The following is a 20154-nucleotide window of genomic DNA, read 5'->3' as shown; positions in this document are numbered from 1 at the left end:
GTAGAATTAGATATGACCTTCGAGGGTCTCACATAAATACTGTCAAAGCTTTACATTTGACACTCTAAACTGTTATAAGTCTAAGTGCCAGAGCAGCTTTCAGATACTTAGTTTTAATCTTGATTAAGCTTGTTCTGTTTATTATTTCTTGCAGTAACTTCCAGTGTCACCATAGCAACCAGCTATAGTGGTTTGCAGGCTTATCCATAGTCTAATATCACTAAAATAGCCATTGAAGGATAATTACATAGGTCAGGAAGCTGTGATGTGGACTACGCTCTGACCTCAAAGTAGTATTGCAGGGCTCCCTACAATTACATTTTTTTTTCCATTAAAAATTACCTCCATGTTAGCAGAATGCCGTATGTAGGCTCAAAACAGTTTAAACTGTGGCACTCATTAGCAGCCATTGAACAATGATAATCTTTACCACTTCATGTGTACAAAATGTAAAAACAGCAATACCTGGCAACCGCCCCCTAACAAATGATTTTGAAGAACTGGTGGCTAATTCTTTTCTGTAATGTTACTAATTCCTTCAGGTTCTATATGCTGCTTTATGTACAGTAGCTCAGATGTCTCAACCTAAGATTCTTGGCAGGCTGCAGGCAGAATAGTAAAAAAAAATATAGAAGAAACTCGCTCGCCAGCTAGAATTATTTTCTAACTGCCCAGACCCTAATATGCTCAGTTTTGTTTTCCATTTTCCTATTACTTTTTTGTGTAAAGCGTAATGTGAGTGAAGTCATTTCCACGAAGGTTACTGGCAGCTTGCTTTTTGTCTGCAGCTGCAATACGGTGCAGAGGTGAACAGACGTCCCTGGAACACAGCAGAAACTGGCATGTGAACTAAAATACACTGATGAGGAACCATCCGGAAGGTCTGCTGTTGTTGGCAGATATTCCCCCATCTTTAGTAACATGCAGAAAAGGTTTTCTGCAAGGTTTTTCCATAACACAAAGTCACTTCTAAGGTTCATTAATGGTGTTGTATGTAGTTTTACACATTCTTTCATACTGTAAAGCATTACACAAAGTTCTTATTGAGACTCTCAAAAGAAAGTATGCAAGACTGCATTTTCATTGCATGAACTGTTCTTATTAAGGCAGCGCACCTACAATATATCAAGCTTGTGCTAGTAATTTTATTTCTCATATTGAATCTCTTAATATTTTGAAGGCATGGTATAGAAATGATGTTTGTTCCAGACTCCAAGTCTGTTTTAAATAAAAATATTTATTGTATATGTCACTGACTAGTTGTTCACAGCAAGGGTAATACAATAACTTGGCTGAATGTCATGGTGTTTTCAAAAATGTTCATCTAATTTAACAAATATGTAATAATGTAAGTATGTTTATATTGCAAATAAAAATCTGTAAATATTTGGTCTAATTATTTCGTCATTATGAATGGAATGGATGCCTGAGAAATGGGAAGAAAGTGCTTTAGATTAGTGGGTCAACGAGGCAATGTTAAGAAATGACAGCCAATCTGTGTGTGTTTTTGCAAAGTAAACTAGCCAAAGTAAAGTCCGAGGGTGCTGGCAAATTTAGGACAGAGTGCTTGTCAGATTTTCCTGACAGAAGTGTAGAAATGAGAGAAAGTGTTTTATGGCTTAATGGTAAGGAGGTCAGTAGAGGAAAGTGGGGTTACTTCATTGTTCATTGCACGGTTAAGAGTTGAAGGACTTGGAATAATGTACTTTATTAAGGGCTCCTGCAGGGTAAAACTCATAAATATAAAAAAATATAAATTGCTTGCTCAACTCAAATACAAAACACGTGTAAGAAGCAAAACTTGCACATAAAAAAATAAAGTAAATATACATCTCAAAACTACAGTAACTTACATAACGATTGGATTTGGAGGATTTAACCAAATGTTTGATGTGTACAGTAGATATTAAGCAATTGCAGAAATTATAAACAAAATACAAATGAACGAAACAATGGGTGAAATAAGATACGCTGTCATAAAGAAAACGTTGCAAAGCTAGAGTTGGGCATGATCTTCCTGAGGAAACAAGACACACCTCACAGCATTTCTACACAGATCTGATCAGAGTCTGGACAGACTGCTGTGGAATGTTGTGGCACTCTGTTGCCAGCTGTTGTACAGCCGCAGCCAGCTGGAGAAAATGGGCCAGTCTTACTTGCCTTCTGCTCATGGCATGGGCAAATCTGAGGAAACAATGTTGTGTTGTACACAGCTCTAGAGATATACAGATATTGTTTTCTTAAAATCATACTGTTGTTCTTTTAACACTTGGATTGTTGTGCTGGAGAATTCGCAGATCAGTTTGCCAGAATGGCTGAAGAGCTTCCCTGATGTTCCATTGAACAGTATGGTGAACCTTAATCTGCACCAAAGGCATTCTTGTGTTAAAGGAGATTCCTCAGTATTTTTGGATTGAACAAGACAAAAGTTATTATTACATTGACCATGACATCACTATGTGCTATTTCCATCAGCAGAGTCTGACAGTCATAGGCCAGTACGGTGACCCTCTGGGCATCACCTGCCCCTCAGAGATTCAGTTTATTAGTTTCTCTGAACCAATGTGGTGATTTTTGAAGCCCTTCTCTCATTAACCATCTTAAACCATGCTGATTGCAAACTGGCACTTCTCATTACTCAAGCAGGGTAGACTATTTGGCCATACAGCATACACGATTTAACTATTTTTGCATTCTCTTTGTCATCGAAATGTGGAGATTGTTACAGTTACTCAACACTGAGCATTAGACATTTTACCCAGAAGACCTGATATCAGTATTTTTTTATTCTAATGAAAAGTACCACCCAAACAATCTGCTCAGTATATGAAATATAAGCAACATTGAATATGCCGAACACGCTATTGTTGTAAAGCTTAAAAAGCTGTAGTTTCACTGTAGATCAGTATAGAACATCCCAAATTAAAATGAAATAATACAAGAAAATGACAATATAGATAAACTGACAAATCAGAAGTGGATTGGTGGGAGTCTGAACATACCTTGATAGGCTGTGCTAACTGGACACCACAGAGAGAGGGAGCTCTCTCCTGTGGTGACACCAACAAGTAGTTCTAAAGGAAAAATAGAAATATGATTTTCTTGCAGATGCTTCAGAAGATCACAATGAAGTTTTTCTCTGTAATTTGACTTTTTATGAAGTTTGCTGCTGTAGAGCTTAGCTGTCCAGGCAATTCATAAGTTCAGTTTAAGCCAGATACTGGATGAGTCTTTGAGGGTTATGGCCTTGATGGCAACCATTTAAAATCTCCTGTGTGAAAACAGAGGATTCAATTGCAGTATTATGCAATTCATCTCATTCTCCATGGTTTATGTTCCAATTTGGGCAATTGTACACTGAAATGGTGAGCCATATGGAATAGCAAAGAAACACCTACACTGTCTTAGGAGGATGTCTTATGCAGTTGTGGTCTCTTGTTTTTTTGGAGCAAAGAATACTGTCTCCAGCGTGTTCCTTGACTGCACAAAAGATACTCAGATGGGCACAAGCCACAGTGTTCTTCTGTAAAACATGAGGAAAACAGGAACTTGTTCTATAATCCTCAGTCTGAGATCATAAGAACTATGGGTTTGGATCACAGGCTTTCCTTTTCAACATCTCCTTCCTCACAAGACTTGTCTCTCTTCCAAACACCCTTCATATAAATAAACTCTGTGGCATATTTTTCAGGATAACTTCATCTCCTCTATCCTAATTCCCTCAAGCATATGAAAGATTTCAATCTTGTAAATAGATTGTGACATACCCTCTTGATCCCTTTTGCTTTAAAACATAGTTACCATATGCAAGCATACCAAACAGACAGCTGCTATAGTTATTTCGACTTTAAGTCGTTCTTGAATCCTATCCAGATGCAAATTGATCTTAAATTTCAGCTTTTCTGATTCCAAGATAACAAGAATAAATGTTTTTCAGAGGCGAGGAAGCTTATAAATGTATCGAATATTATTTCTATAGGATTTCTCCCAGAACAGTAAAATATCACCTTTAGCACTTCTCACCACTATCCCTACCACTAAACACCACTGTTTTAACATAGAGTAAACTTTACCATACTGTAGGTCTCTATGGAATTGTAACCTTCAGTAAAAACTGTACCCTTGTAAATGCAGATAGATCATACTGTGGTCAAAAAGTTTCTGTTCCATTATCCTTGAAATGTATTGATGAAAAAAATGAAATAGTTTTAGCACTACAGTAATGGATTTGATTTAGACGGAGGATTGAGAATCCCATGCTGACTGAATTCTGCAATGAAAGCTGCACTATCCAGTAACAGTTTATTTACTAATCAAACTACTGCAATAGAGTTCTGCCAATAGATTAGTAAAATGAAAGCCTTAAATAATGAAATACAGCTTTGAGTTAGATGGCAATGATGTGACGTGTCTTCTTCCCCTTCAGATGAAAACAAAATTATTATGCAGAAATTGCATTTTCTCCCAATGAATTCAGCGTTTTAAAAGAACATTGTTAACACATAAGCAATACTTTTTTTACATTTATATTTTAGATGTTCTGAAAATATCACAACAAAACAGTAGCCTTTTAATCTAAAGGGGTTTTGTAAAATTCCTTATTTCTACCCAAGTATCCAGTATATGAGAAATCTTAAGAATTTATAATCTGTCTTTCATCTGGAGAAAGCTAATAGTACAGGAGCATAAAGTTAGTATGAATATATTAAGAAAAAGTGGAGTGGTTGATTCTAATTATTTCAATTTTTACTAATGTAGTAAATAATATGAGATGATTCTGAGGTCACACTGTTTCACCACATAAACTAAATCAGGGTGACTTTGCTTTGGAAATGAAAACATTTTTTTAAAAAAAAGATCATCAGGAGTTTTTTTTAGTTCAAAGTGATTAACTCCTTGCCCAAAGCCCTACCAAGAATGCTGTTAATCTGTGTTACAAGGTAGATTTAAGGTACTAGTTTTTCTTACAGTAATTACCTGCTAAATACTTACTTGTAACAGAAAATATCAGATGATATTTAATACCTCCATTTCAGCTGTAGTTTTAACAACTAATGTGATGTTCTAGTATAATTCCATCTGTACTTTGGTTATTATCATAGTTTTCATATTTTTACCTTTGATTTACCTTACTTTTTTAGGTTTCCAATGGTTTTAATATGGGAATGCATGGTGGTGCAGTAGTTAGCATTGCTGTCTTCGCAGTGCTGGGGCCCTTGGTCCAATTCCTGGGGTGCTATCTGCATGGAGTTTTATGTTCTAACTGTGTTTTTGCGGGCTTTAGTTTCCTTCTATAGTCCAAAGACATACCGGTAGGTTAATTGGCTTCTGGGAAAACTGGCTCTGGTGTGAGCGCATGTGTGGTTGTATTCATCTACCCTGTGATGGACTGGGTCCCATCCAGGTTGTATCCTGCATTGTGCCCTTGCTTTCCGGAATAGGGTCCTTCTCCCCCTTGACCCTGGCTTGTATGAAGCTTCTAAAAAATGGATAGACAGAAAATGGATGGATGCTTTTTAATATGCTTTCACTGTGAACACTTAGTCCAAAATAAGGTTATGGTGAACTTCCTAATTTGGCAGATAATGGGCACAAGGCAGAATACATTTTTGACAAGATGCCTGCTCATCACAGGGCACAGACACAGAATAACACAAACATGCTCAGAGTTGCCAATTAACCTCGACAGCATGTCTTTGCGCTGTAGATGGATATTGGAGCATCCAGCAAAACGTGGTATAGTCACTGGGAGAACACACAAAGGTGTCCCAGGTTGAAATCAATTCCAGGAGGAAGCAACATTCACTGCCAAAATGCCATTCTGGCACACGTTCAAGGTAAACTTTTCTTACAGTAGACAGATTGATTATTTATATTATGGTATTTCATATATTGGTATTTTTATTTTTGGTCCAGTGTGGTACAGTACAGTAAAGTCAAACCAAAAAAGTGACAGAAACAAAAGGAACATCAAGGTAAAAGTATGAGAATAGATGAAAAGTCATGAGGGTGCTCACAGATAATACAGTATAAGCTTTTGCAGTTTTTCTTATACTGTAGCTGCTGCATTATATGAGTGAACAAAATATATTACTTTCACTGTAGGTCTTGGAGTATTTACAAGTTCAGCAATTTGTTTTGGACAATAGCGCAAAAAAGGAACCCCTTTATTGTAGTCTTTGGACTATAGTACATTGCTATATTGCTTTTGCAGAACCTTAATTTTATTAGACCATTTTATGTTCTTGGGTGTTAGAAACACTTGCCTGACGGAAATCTCTCTGCAAACCCCGCAGGACCATCAACATCTTCTGAGTTTGAGGTCATGGAGCTGAAACAGCCACATTCGACATCATACAAGAACAATAAACAGGATACAGCTGATCCTCACAGCCCCCAAGGTAAGTAAATCTTTATCTTGCTTTTACGCACATGAACATCCTCCTCGGAAACTTAGTCACCCGTGTTGTTTAAGACAATATTCCTCACCATTAACTTATTATTTTCCAAATACTTCTCTTAGAGTTCTATCTTGAAGAAAATAACTAAAAGTAAAATCTATGGGTAGAAAAGGAAAACTCCTCACATCACCAGCACATGTAACATTTCTCTTGTCTCTTGCAGGTCTCCCTTCCTGTGTTTTTGCTCTTGTATGGCCCATAGGTGATCCCTTCAGTGTACACAGAACAGAAAAATGTGCCGGAATTAGAGCCTCAATGAAAATAGCTTTTTTCCCACGATAGCATGACCTTGAGTTTGCAGTCAAGAGAGCTGGCAAGGCACTTTCTTACAGGCAGGAACCTGTTGAGGAAGTGGCCTGCCTTGGCAGAGAGTCACAGCTTTGCAGTTTCCCAATTGCACCTCTAGCAAAACCCTCAGGAAGTTCTCAGCATTGGGACACATCCTGTTTTCAAGGTCAGCTTTGCAGTACAATGCGAGGTAGATGGTGTGCTTCATCAGTTTTTCAGGGGATTTTAAAACCATTTTTCTTATGTGGTAAAACGTGTTGAAAATGCCCATGATATGGCAGACAATGAAACAATTCAGATTTTAAAATGTGACTGTGAAACTTTAGTATAGTGATCTTTATCAACAGTAAAAAAAAAGTATACTTTGTATTTTGCTAGCAGAAATCTATGTGAAGCAAGTATTTGTGGTGAGCTCCCCTGAGAAAGGGGCAAGTTTTCCATGTCATTGGCTGAGTGTGAAAAACTACCAACTACAGCAGGATGCTGGGCTTTGCATATACAGTAATATGTGTCATACTGTATGTTGGAAATCCTTTAAAATGGGAAACCTTCATAAGTTAATTTTAAAGAAATCACTTTCTATTTGTTAGGACAACTGAGTCTTATTATATTAATGCCTGTACTCTTGTACATAAGATCAAAGGCCCATGTTTTTCTCCCTTCCTGTGAATTTTTTTCAGAACCTAGTTAAGAAATGTTTACAAGGAACCTTCTTGTAAAAGAGATTTATCAGTCCCAGAAATAGACATCGAGTTCTGACCCATGCTGAACTAAAACTGGCATCATCAACTCTCTTTATCAAAATAAATAAAATCAGTGATTCTCACTTTCTTTTCCTTGCTAATCGGATAAATTATTTTCATTTGAGGGCTGGTTTGTCAGTATAAACTGGAAGGAATTCTTTAGTTGCTTGAGAGGAGCTGTGGTGTCAGGAACATGTCCAAGATTACTTTAAAGGATTATGAAAGATAAAAGCTGAACTCCTCTAGGGAGATGCATAGTAACAAGCTTTTGGAAAAGCAGCCAAATGGGCAACTGGCTTATGACAAAGAAGGAGTAGTTTGATGTCTGTAGCCCTTACTATGGATTATGGAGTGGTCATATCTTTGTTCCTTCGATTTCCTTTGAAGTTCTGATACTCCCTGTACAAAAATGGAATTATAAGGAGGAACCAGCCAAAATCTGATTGCTGGTAATTAGAATGAGCTCTCCAATAACAGAAGACTATCAAAAGCTTTTGGTCATCAGAGCTTTGGCTCTTTCACCTATGCAGAGTGCAGCTGCCTTGGTAACTTCTCATCCCTATTCAACTCCCCTATTTTTTCAAACAAATCTAAGGACACTGACTACAGGTTTGGTAGATCCTGGTACCATATGTTCTTGCTTTTGTGTGAAATATTAAAAAATCTATAGTTTTAGTAGTAGTAGTACTGAATCATTTACTGACTGTGATTTTTTGTGCTTGTATTGACAATGTAATGTTAAGTTGTGATTGGAATTGTGTACTGTGATGGTTTGAAGTGATTTAAAACTATTGCCTTCTTTGTTCCCAGCATAGAAACTTATGGGTGTCAGTTACTAAAGGATTATATAAAGCTGTGACCGTATGAGTTTCACATATAAGTATTCAAGGCTTCAGTGTAAAGATTGTTTTAGAAGTCTGTCATTACTTCTTTGATTATGAAATAGGAAACGTTTAGCCAAATAATACATGTAAAGATTCTCTCTGAAATAAGTAGATAGCACTAGTAGTGCTTATAAACTTACTATATTTCTTTGAACTTCAAAGCGTATAAGAAAATAATGAAGTACTCAACTATAGTAAGTATTCAAGACAAGGCAAAGATTAGCAGGGATTTAAATTTGCATAATTTATTTTAAGTTGGCAGTTGCTGAAAAAGTTCATCAAAGTTTAAATACCACGGAGCTCCAATTTACAAAGTGAAGATATTGGTCATGGGAGTTATCCCTTACTGTATGTTCCCACAACTCCCAGACTAAGTTTACACCTCTCTAAAATAAAAAAAAGTTATTTTTGAGACTGGGCTTGATCGATCAATCTATCTAAGTTAAGCAAAAACTGATTACAATAGAAAGTAGTTTGTACAGTTTTGTAACAGTATATTTATAAGACAGGCAATAACAAAAGTTAAAATGAAAAGTGTGTTTTCAATTCAGGTGAAAAACAATATGGCTAGGTACAGTAGATGGAAAAAGAGGAAGAGATGGATGGGCAGATGAATATCCTAATTTAGGACTGAAATTTGTTCCTATTAACAACATTTTAATTTGCTAATAGAGCTAGACAGGCAGACTAAAGGCTAATGTGTGCTACCCCACAAAGAAGAGTACTTAAATAAGTTTACTCTAATGTACAATCAGAAACGTGGTTTGAGAGGCTAATCCCCACCCCAGGAAATGAATTGAGAATCTTCTAAAAATCCTGACATCATCAGGATATAATATCTCTAAGATTACACTAGACCATTCAAGGCTGAATCTGAAATCTGTGGCTGAGTTCCATGGCAACGTAAAAACAAGAAAGACATGCATTTGCCAAACAGCAACTATGTGACTCTTAAGTCAAATGGGACCACATGAGGTGGATGGATTAAACACAAATTGAGCTTCTGGACAATTTCACCAGCAGTATGATTGCTACAGAAAGGTAAAATTAATGTTACAAAAGATCATCCTTTCTGTGGAGAATAGAAATGAACCTGTTTCTCTTTAGGGTTATTCTGCACCCCCTGGTTCTGGTGTGCTTGTTAGAGCTGGAGGACAGACAGATATGAAATTTTACCAAGATGTGGTGTGACAAATACTTGCAAAAACCCAAGCTTGATCTAATGGACTTAGAGGATAACAATACAAAACACATAGACCAAATGGATTAGACAGCATAAAAAGTAATGTCTCTAGTAGAACATTTACAGTGTGAACTGAAGAAGCAGTAGACCTCAAATCCAGATTGTGCAACCTGAAGGAGTAGGAGAGGTCATGAATAGAAGAGTGGTCAACTATCCCTCACTTTTCAGAACCTATTGAGAGGCCTACTTGGAGTTATCAAAGTCAAAGAAAATTTAAATTACCTGAATAAGAATACATTTTAACAATGGTGCATCTAGAAATATACACAAGTATTTTGGCAAATTCTCTGTTCATAATTACTGTATCTAGGTTTGACCTCACATACTTGGAATACTTGAAAATAAGAAAAGCCTGACTTATTCACACTGTAAAACTCCAGTTCTCCTTGCATGGCGACTTTGTGGGAGCCTTGATGTTACTACTTTCAGTCATCATCCCTGTATGATGACAGAATTCCTCCATTGTGTGATCTGTTCATTGTATGGAAATCCATTAACTGGTAACATATTGGTTTCCCAGTGTTTGCTTGTTTCGGAAACGTTTTTATAGTTTTGATAGAGTGACCTGCTACAGTGCATCCAACAAACCATGTCAGACAGTGCAAGTTTAAGGAAAGAAAGTACACAGGAGAAAAGAACAGAGGCACTTTTAGGTTGAACTGGTCAGGAAATGTGGCTGCGTAATAGATCAGTACATTCAGAGAACTAGCCCTTAAACATATAGTAAATGACTCTGTGGAACTCCCTTACTATTTTACAGTTCTGTTCGCGGCAGAAAGGACTGGAGGCATGTGGATTGGGTGGCCCTTCCATAACTACATAAACCTGTATTTACAGCTGTCTGCTCTTTAAAAACAAGCAAGCTTAAAATTTACTTTAAGCCTTAAAAAAAAAAACTGGCTTCCGTACTGGTGACCGCCCAGAATGTTCCAGCTTTAAATGTGATACTTGTGAACTTTTATAATGGGTTCTCATTGCTGTTTTTTCTCCCCCTGTGTCCTGACATGTGTGCCTAATTTTTGGTAGACACAGTCCCAATTTAATAAAATTGCTTTCTTTGTGTAGTTATTATCCCCTGTACTGAGAATGTGAGTAAGCGAATAGCCTGGAATGGCGCCAGCCTCAATCAATGGAAAACTAACACCCTTTCCCCGTTAACAGAGTCAGGGCTGAGCTAATTTCTTTATTTAAAGAGGAAGGAAGCAAAGGGCCAAATACATACACCTGCTTGGAAAGAGTACGGGAAAAGAACCAAAAAACAAGCATAACAGCCTTTTTTATTTATAGATTACTTAGCAGGATGCTTTTGGAATTAAACAAAAGGCCCAGTTGTATCACTGTCTAGGATTTAGACTGAACTGCCAGAGGGTTTCATTTTTTTCAAATAAATGAAATGCAAAGAAACTGTGAACCAATGGGAAGGCTGTAGAGGGTTCAAGGTGAGCTCTGCTTTCATGAGGCTTGACCTTCTGCTCATTGTGTCCAGCTCAACTAATAAGAAATCATGAGCTCGCTTTGGCTGACTATACTTCATACTGCATCCTCCACTGAATTTCTGGCCACAAAAAAGAAGGCATTTAGAGGGTAACTACACAGAAATGGCTAATAGTTTCAATCTGAAAGAGCTAGACAACAGGACATGCATCTGTCTCTGTTACTATCTGATATTTATCTATCTCAGGCCTCTTTTACCATGATTTATCATCACCAATTAAAACAATTTAGTACAGAGGGAGAACTGAGTACTGTACTGGTATGGACTTAATCAACTTGGCCCTATTTTAGAGGAATATTGGCACATGTTAGAAAATGGCAGCTTACATACTAGCATTACTCTTTAAGAGATTTTTTTTAATTGAATAATGATGTTCAGTGGTGTTACTGATGATACTGGAACATCAACCAGAAAGTGCTTACTGTTTGTGTCAAAGCTCAAAATGTGTTCTTTATTAAAAGGGTGCACATAAAATTCAATTTTGTATTTTTTGTGTGTATTTGAATGCATAAATGAAATCCACCTATATTTGTCTAGTAAGTAAAACAAATATGTATGCAATTACACATGTTTAAACTTGTAAGTTTTTATAGATTGACAATGAATGTTTCAAGAAAAGGTGTATTGTAATGTTTATTACAGGGACTCATAAAGGCAACAGCTTTTTTTGCTATTATTTTCTAATAAATCCTTTTCTTTCTATTTTGTTCTCATAAATTGTTTAACCAACTTTTCTTCTGCCAGATATGCTCAAGCGACAACTACTGTAAATGTGTTTCACATCTAGAATAATTACTTTTTAATTCCTGATCTTCTCATATTACTTTTTTTCTCCATTCATGAAACCTTTTATTAGCACAAGTTTTTGGAAATTCTGTCCAACACAAGACTTTATTCCTATTTGTCCATCTAATTGTTATTGCTATATTCCAGTGGACAACAGGAACGAGGTAGAATAAGAAAAGCACAGAAATCACCCTGGAGATTGTGCATGTGTAACCTTTTTAGTTCATAAAATGATTTTCAGCAGAAATGGCCTGTTTAAATCTTCTACATACTTGGCTGTTTAAGGAAAAAGAATATACTGTCCCTAGTGGATACTTTGATGCTTGCATCACTACAAACAAGCAATCTTTTTTCACTCTTTCTTGAGGCATATACTGTAATGATTGCAAAAGCAGAGGCAAATGTATGGTGTAGAATTAATAAATGTAAGCTACAGCAGGTAAAGGTTTTGACACTCAGTGGACATCGGGCAGGGTAAATCAAATATAAAAATAAATCCCTGCTCTGGAATCAGTCCAGCAAAGAAATTCCAGATACAGTACATCCTCGGGCTTAAAGGAATGTCCTAAACAGCTCGGCAAAATGAACAGAATCTTTTTGTCTTGATTAAAGTATTTCAAGTTCTCAACAGCATTTACAAAAGGCACCCAAGTTGATGTTTTTTAGAATCAATGGTGAAACATGAAATAATACAAATAGCAACTTCAGGGAAGGACATTTAAAATTGGGACTAGGGTTTTTTTTACACAAAGAGTTGTGGGGGTATGGCACTAGCTACCTTGCTACACCCTGTTTTTTAAAGAAATGGCTGGATAAGATCCTTAGATCAATAGCTAATAGCAACCAAGCAAGCTGCATGAGCTGAATCCTCTCACTAGATTCACATAGGACTGACTGGTATCTTTTAAATATTTTTGTGGGTGTTTGTTGTTTGTAACTTTTCATATATTTATTTGTTCTTAATTTGCATGTTATTTTAGAGCAGAGAAGTAAAATATTAAGTTTTCCATTAAAACAATTTCTCATTCTTCTAAATGAAAACTTAATCATTTTACAGGTTCGGTCTGAAACAAGCAGCTGTTGATTTCACCTAAAGTTACGAATAAATTACAAAATTTGATTAACACACACCATTTTCTTTAAATATGTTTTGTAAGTCCATAAATGAAATGAGCTTTAGGTATGCTTAGCTCTATTTTTAATTAAAAATAACCAATTACTTATTACTAACAATTGTGCATTTAAAGTGTTTCTGTATTTTTACATCAATATCATAATAATTGCTTACACTTATATAGCACTTTTCTGGACACTCCACTCAAAGCGCTTTACAGGTAATGGGGACCTTCCTCTATCCAGGTGCAGCATCCACCTGGATAGTGTGCCAGAACACTCACCCCACATGAGCTATTAGTGGGGGGGAGAGCAGAGTAATGATGCCAATTCATAGATGGGGATTATTAGGAGGCCATGATTGGTAAGGGCCAATGGGGAAATTCAGCCAGGACACCGGGGTACACCCCTACTCTTTTCGAGAAACGCCCTGGGATTTTTAATGACCACAAGACAGTCAGGACCTCGGTTTTATGTCTCATCCAAAGGACGGCGCCTGTTTACAGTATAGTGTCCCCATCACTACACTGGGACATTAGGACCCACATGGACCACAGGGTGAGCGCCCCCTGCTGGCCCCACTAACACCTCTTCCAGCAGCAACCTTAGTTTTTCCCAGGAGGTCTCACATCCAGGTACTGGCCAGGCTCACACCTGCTTAGCTTCAGTGGGTTGCTAGTTGTGAGTTGCAGAGTGATATGGCTGCTGGCCGTAATGTTGACGTTTTCCCAAATTTGAGATGTGGTAATTTCAAAGTGCTACATGTATGAATTATAAAACTTATACCATTTTATGGTATGTAAAATGACGAATCAGACAAAATATACTTTATACATTTTACACTAAATATTCTTTAAAAATACTCTTGTTATGCTTGGTAAAATACTTTTTGTAATCAACCCAAAAAAGCCTCTGCTATGAGACAGCAGATGTACACAAAGAAATAAAAATTGCAAGGAACAAGTGAATGGAATCATGTATTTAGTACCTTTAGTTTAGAGAATAAGTAATCCTACACATGGAAACTATGGCTTTAATGCAATATGACATATTATTTGATATATGTAAGTTCCAATTCTTCATATGCTATATATTTACTCTTTAAGGTAAATTCAGTAGGACACCATTATGAAATGCCAACCAATCAAAAACTTCCTTGTAAAACTGACTATTGGTGTCATTGGTAAATCTGTGCTTTGTCAGTGAAGGCAATCGTGACTAAGAAGATCACAATACAGAGTGTTTCAAACATTTCTCCAGTGCAACATTATGTCTTAACAAAGATTATGCAGTAAATATGGTGTCACAATATAATGCTTACAGAGTTTGTATAGTATGAAAGACAGCAAAAATCTAAAGCAGATTATTTAGAAGTGCCTCAGTGTGTGTCAATTAACTGTTATGATATGATGAGATCTATCTTTTCAAAGGTTCATGTTTAATAATGCAGAGCTCTCAAAAAATGGTTATTGTTTTTCATTTTTCGCCATCTGAGGCCTTTTTACTATGATGTTTACAGATGTCTGCTCTGTGGTCTAGCAGAGAGTGGGTTTAGTTTGGTCTACTTTGACAGTGTAAGTCTATCCAATGGCTAGATGCCACAATTCTAGAGTGACTAACATGGAGTCTTCCCTTATCCAAAATGGATATCATATTAAAATGACAATATATGTGTGACCAGATGTTGGGCAAGTATCTGTGCCACATTTAAACCATATTCTATGAGCGTAACAAACCAGTTTATCATGGGTTTACTGTCTGTGTAAATGAATACTCATATTTAGCTTGTTAAGATATGTTTGTGAAGAAAAGACTAAATATACTGTACAGTACTGTACAGTATATGATGAAACACTATTTTGCAATTTCAAAGAATGATGTGGGGGTGATTTTGTAATTTGGGTTAATTTTCAAAAGGGAAATACTGAAGCTGCATCTGGAGACTTGGAAGAACCCATTTCTTCTCCCTGTTAAATATTTATTGTATCTTTGGTGTAAGACAGATGAAAGACAGATGGACACTGAAGCTTCCTGTCCGTCTTCAAAACAGGTAAGAGGTACACCACAGACAGACATGATCTATTGTTTGAAGATTGTCTCATGAAACTCTTGAAATATTCATTAATTTGCCCACTGTGCAGACCCTCCTGATTCCTGCCTTCTTGTTAGAAGCTAGTCATTAAGACTTCAATACATTTTGGCTGACCTTAAAGTCAAAGTAATGTATTGTATTGTGAAGATCCTAGTAATGTATAGAAAAATCTAGTATTCATTTGTATTAGCATATATTATTTCTCTGGCCTGTGATGTCTGTAATTGTCTGGAACACTGAAGTTTTCTTTAAGGCTCAAGATGTGTGGATGTCCTGTAACAGCACTCAAGAAAAAAAAGGGTACCCCTCATTCTTTCCTTTGAGATCTGAAAAGATCTAAAAAGGAAGAGATTGCATCTTCATGTTAGAATTAAAATAACTTTGACATCACAAAAGAACAATTCTTTGTTTCAACACAATTTCCATTTCGCAGAGCTTGGTGGCACCAAAGTCTGCAGTAATAGCCCCAAAAATATATATTTTTTCACTTGGCTCCCCCTAGTAGCTGCACGGTTAAGTAGCCTGGTTTCAGCTCTCCACGTGTTGAATAAATTATCCAAATAGCGGCGAGAGGACGGCCTTGTAGTAGAATCGGATTTCACTTGTCGAGGTGCAGTCTGTATGTTCTGGGGCGAACCTAACAGTGGAAACCGTGTCTAATACCGAGGATCGAGAGTACCATATCCCGCAACAGTGAAACCAAGTGGAGAGAGAGGCGCGCCGTTACACAGGGAAGGGGGAAAAGATCCAGGCATTTGAACTGGAAATTCACGTCCACCTGACAACGGAATCGAATGGGAAAAGGAGAAAACCCCATTCTGTGGGAAGTCAACGAGAGCAAAACGGATTTTCCCAGAAAGGAAGGATATTTAATTGTTTTTTTTTCTGTGAAATTGATAAATATGTAGACTGAGTAAGCATTTCTTTATTGTTCATTTTACGTTTGCTCTGCGACAGAAGGCAATTGGTAAAGAGATCTGCATACAAATTGGATTTTGGGAATAACGGACGCAGACACAGCCAAACATAGAAAAAGAGCAGATGATTGTAAGTGACCGTTCCGTTTTTTTTTCCTTTTTATCTTCTTTGTGGGTTTTTGCCGAATGCTGCTGTAAATTCAGAGGTGTATGGCTATGGGTTTAGTCTTAAAGGGTATTTGTGTTATTCACCATCACCAGGTACAAATATAATGCTTAGAGTAATGCTTGTCGTGGATGGTGCTTGACTGTGAAGGAAGGTATTGCTCGAGATGCTCTATCAATTCATACAAAACCAATGAATTCTGATGTGCAAAGGGAAATAATCTTTGATTTGCAATCTTAGCAAAAGGCAAAATAATAAAAATGGTAAAGGAAATTAAAACGACAAATTACTAACCGAATTATTTGTATTATTATTAATTATTATAATAATAATAGCCATCTCCTTAAGTGTATTTTAGGAGTTGCACGAGCACGTTAATTCCCACAACATTCATTTGGTGACGGAGAAGGTATTGTATTAAAAAAAAACTTTGGCATTATTAAAAAGAGAACAAATACGCTTTTATGAAGATCTTACACGGACATTGTCAGTATTCTCGCTGTTACTGTATGTTTTCACAACAGCCCGATGCATTCAGAAGCTTTTGAATTATTTTTATTTGCTTGTTGGAAATAGCTGTTTATCAACTCTCGAATTTCATACTGAAGTTTCTTTAACCTGTCTACAGTAGCAATTTAGGGTGCAGTGGAATAGCAGTACGACTTTTTTGTATTAATGCTACTTCATAAACGTTTGTAGTTTAGAAAAGTAAAGGGATACCACAACTCTTTGGAGATAATTATACTGTACCACAAGTAAATACCCCACATCGCACACTAATAGATATTACACACTCAGTCATATGTGTTTATTGTTTAGTATTTAAGAAGTGTGTACGTTTATGCTCAGGGGTTTGAAGGTTGCATATTTGTGAAATACCACCCTAAAGATCTGTAAAGAGTTTGCAGTCCATTAATTACAAGGTGGTTGACGAGTTGTGTGCTAGTTTAGACTAATTGCAAGGTATCGTGTTTGTGCCTTTGTTTTATTTAGTAAACAACACATTTATATTTAGAAAACATTAAGCTACTATGCTGTTTTTTTTTCCAAGTAAAACTTCCAAAGAAGCATCGTCTTGATACATTATTTAGGGCCGCGCAAGGTAACATTTAGGCAGTGGAGCGGGCTGGCAGATCCAGTTTCTCTTGGTGTGGTGAGGCACGCACTCCATTGAAAAAGCGGCTCTTGTTCTAATGCGAACCATATGCCGACGTTCTTGCTGGATTAAGGTGTTTCAGTGGGGACAGCAGTTGTGTGACTTGCAAATTGTGCAAAAAATAAAAATAAAAAAACAGCTCGCCTTTCAGTTAGGTTCGCTGCGACTTTTTAACACAAATACACGCTCAAAAAACACAAGAAAAGGTTGAATCGGTGATTTTGACATGCATTTGTAAAACGCTAAGGACGTTTTTTCAAAGCATTTCTTGTGCCGTTTGAGTTGTTAAACGTTACCAGAAGACTTGTGTGCAGAGATCTCAAGAGTCGGAGAACTACACCACCAACAAATTCCCACTTTTAAATTCACTTGGAGTGTACAGTATGTACTGTACTGTATTCTAGCGGAGTTGTCTGATGAGGCATAGTGAGCTACTGTAGCTGTTCTGTACAGCCTGTATTTGAAGGCAGCGTGGTCTGAGGGATAGGGCAATATCGTGGCCCAATGATGGCAGACAAAAGACTCGAGAAAAGCGTTGCTTTGGGGCAGCAACGTCAATGCGAGTGTTCCATGGTTTGCTAATGAAAGATTTAACCTTTTGCACGCCCCAGTATGCCCCTGTTGATGTGTTACTATGATCTGTGTAGCCCTTTTTATCGTTTGTAGTTTGTGTGAAGGACACCACTGACAGTCCATTGGTCTTGTTCCAGTGATGTTGTGTGATGACTTTTTATTTACGCTATGTGCACTCATTCTGGTTTTTTTTCATATTAATTGGGAGATTTAATTCCAGCTATTGATTCACTTTTTTTTAAAGAGGATGCTTTTCATTTACATTAATGTTTGTGGTATAATGTTTTTTTTTTAAATGATTTGAAGACGTTCATGTGGTTGGAAAGTGAGTTACTTTCTGTACCATAGCTGATGTGGCCAAGACAATAACTGTTTTTTTGTCATCCTTCATCATCATATACAGTTGAGCTCCTGCATTGGGAATGTAGAAATATGCTGACAAGCCATAATTACCATGAATGTATGTTTTACTTGTATTATTAAATTAAGATGCACCGATATTTCTTGTAAGTAATACAGTAAATGTTACTGCTGCTGTGGGGTCAGGCAGATGCAATAAACTAAATTCTAGAAATGTGGATTTTAAAAAATCCTTTACTGTCCGCACATGTACATCATTAGAGTACAGTACATGCATGAACATTCTTGGCATGCACCTGAGATCACAGAACTTGCTGAGCTAGGTTTACAATTGTGGTTTTGGGGATTGGAAAGGCAGTCGCAGGAAGCTCAAAGTGATAACAGAGGAGTATAAAAGGCCACGGGATCTGTTGCACTTGAGGCTGGCAAAATCTTAAGCTGCCACACTCAGCTGTTACAAGACTTTGGTCTTTCCAGTGGACAATTGCGGCATGAGAGACCACCCTCATTTTGATTCAGCCTAGAGTCTGCAAATCTGCTCTTGGAAAAGCATTAAGCACTTGAAGAAAACCAACCCACGAGAAATTGAGAGCTCTGCAGTGAGTCTCTCTGAATGAATTACAGCAAGACGATTTCCATGCCCTTAGTTTGGCACATATACAGTATGTGTTCAGAAATGGGCACTGGGAGAAGATTTAAAAAATGCACCTAGATTTAAATGTGCCTGATCAACGATCATCTCATTTCATCTGAAGCAAGCACTTTCTAAGGTAGCCCATCTTCCTGTCATTGGCTGTCTGACAAGTTCGATATCACCTTATTCACATTTTGTATGTGATTGTCATTGTTTGTGTACTTTCTGTTCTGTATTTCTTACTTTTTAAGCAAAAGAAACTGTTACTTAGCTTTGTTGCATATGGGAGGGGGATATGTGACATTGTCTTGGAAGGCAGAGTGGCACAATGTAAAAATGTGCTTCCCATACTAATTTCCTGGCGGTCAGCCTCTTAAAGTCTGTTTAGAAGCAATTTTTGACAGCCCAGTTATTTTGCATGGTTAGCAAAAGTTGAAGCAGAAACGTCAGAAAATGACTCATAGTCCATATACCACAGTGTGTAATAGGGAGGAAAAACTAAATAACTGGGAAATCCAGAAGGTAAGAAAAACAAACTGATTCTGAGCTTGTTAAAAGTGTCAACCTTTCTTTTTCAAATTAAACAAGGAGTGGAAATGTTTTGATTAAAATTCAACTCTTTCTTAACCTTGAATGCCCTGGGTAATTTTAGTGCTAATTTTTATTGGCCTTGATTTCAAACATTAAAAAAAGCCCCAACTCTGGTCATTAATTTTGCTCATTGTGTATCAATTATTTGTTTTCTTTGGATGATACTCCAAAGCTCAGAACATATTATTGCTGCTGAGCATTCCTTTTAAATTTGTTTTTTATTCGTGCACTATTGTTAGAGCTCTTTCACGCGGCACATTTACATGAGAGCTGACGTTCTGGTATTATTCAAAGTGTTCAGTGTTTCGCAGCTGTAAAAGCCTAATTCAAAACCATTTTAGTGGTACTATGGCTATTAATTTTCCTTGTAAAATTGCAGCTTTACTCAATAAATGGGAAGGTTTTGTTCACTGAGATTGAAGCATATTGCTCTCCCTTTTCCTGTTCTCACTTGGAACTGCTTTAGTTCGTATGAAACTGGTTGTCATGGTACTGCAGTGAAACAACCCAGCCTTCCTCCTCTGGCAGCTTTTGTTTCCTTTCTATTGAAGCAGGAAGATGATGTGATACCGCCACTGTTCGGTTTTCCTTTCAAATGACAGGGAACATGCCAAAAGTCTTTTTGCTGTGATTGATATTTAGCTAAGAATTT

General features: G+C 37.0%; 1 protein-coding gene across 1 annotated transcript in view; it reads left to right on the top strand.

The window, feature by feature from the left end:
• Positions 1-15715: 15715 nt before the first annotated feature.
• dchs1b (dachsous cadherin-related 1b) overlaps positions 15716-20154 on the top strand; it is a 162017-nt gene continuing 157578 nt past the window's right edge. The window contains exon 1 of the mRNA XM_015341936.2: positions 15716-16152. The gene's annotated coding sequence lies outside the window, so the exon portion shown is untranslated. The remainder of the gene's footprint in view (positions 16153-20154) is intronic.

The sequence above is a fragment of the Lepisosteus oculatus genome, chromosome 5 (assembly GCF_040954835.1).
Source record: "Lepisosteus oculatus isolate fLepOcu1 chromosome 5, fLepOcu1.hap2, whole genome shotgun sequence".
In the NCBI taxonomy this organism is placed as follows: domain Eukaryota; kingdom Metazoa; phylum Chordata; class Actinopteri; order Semionotiformes; family Lepisosteidae; genus Lepisosteus; species Lepisosteus oculatus.
This window is presented reverse-complemented; position numbering and strand designations above follow the sequence as displayed.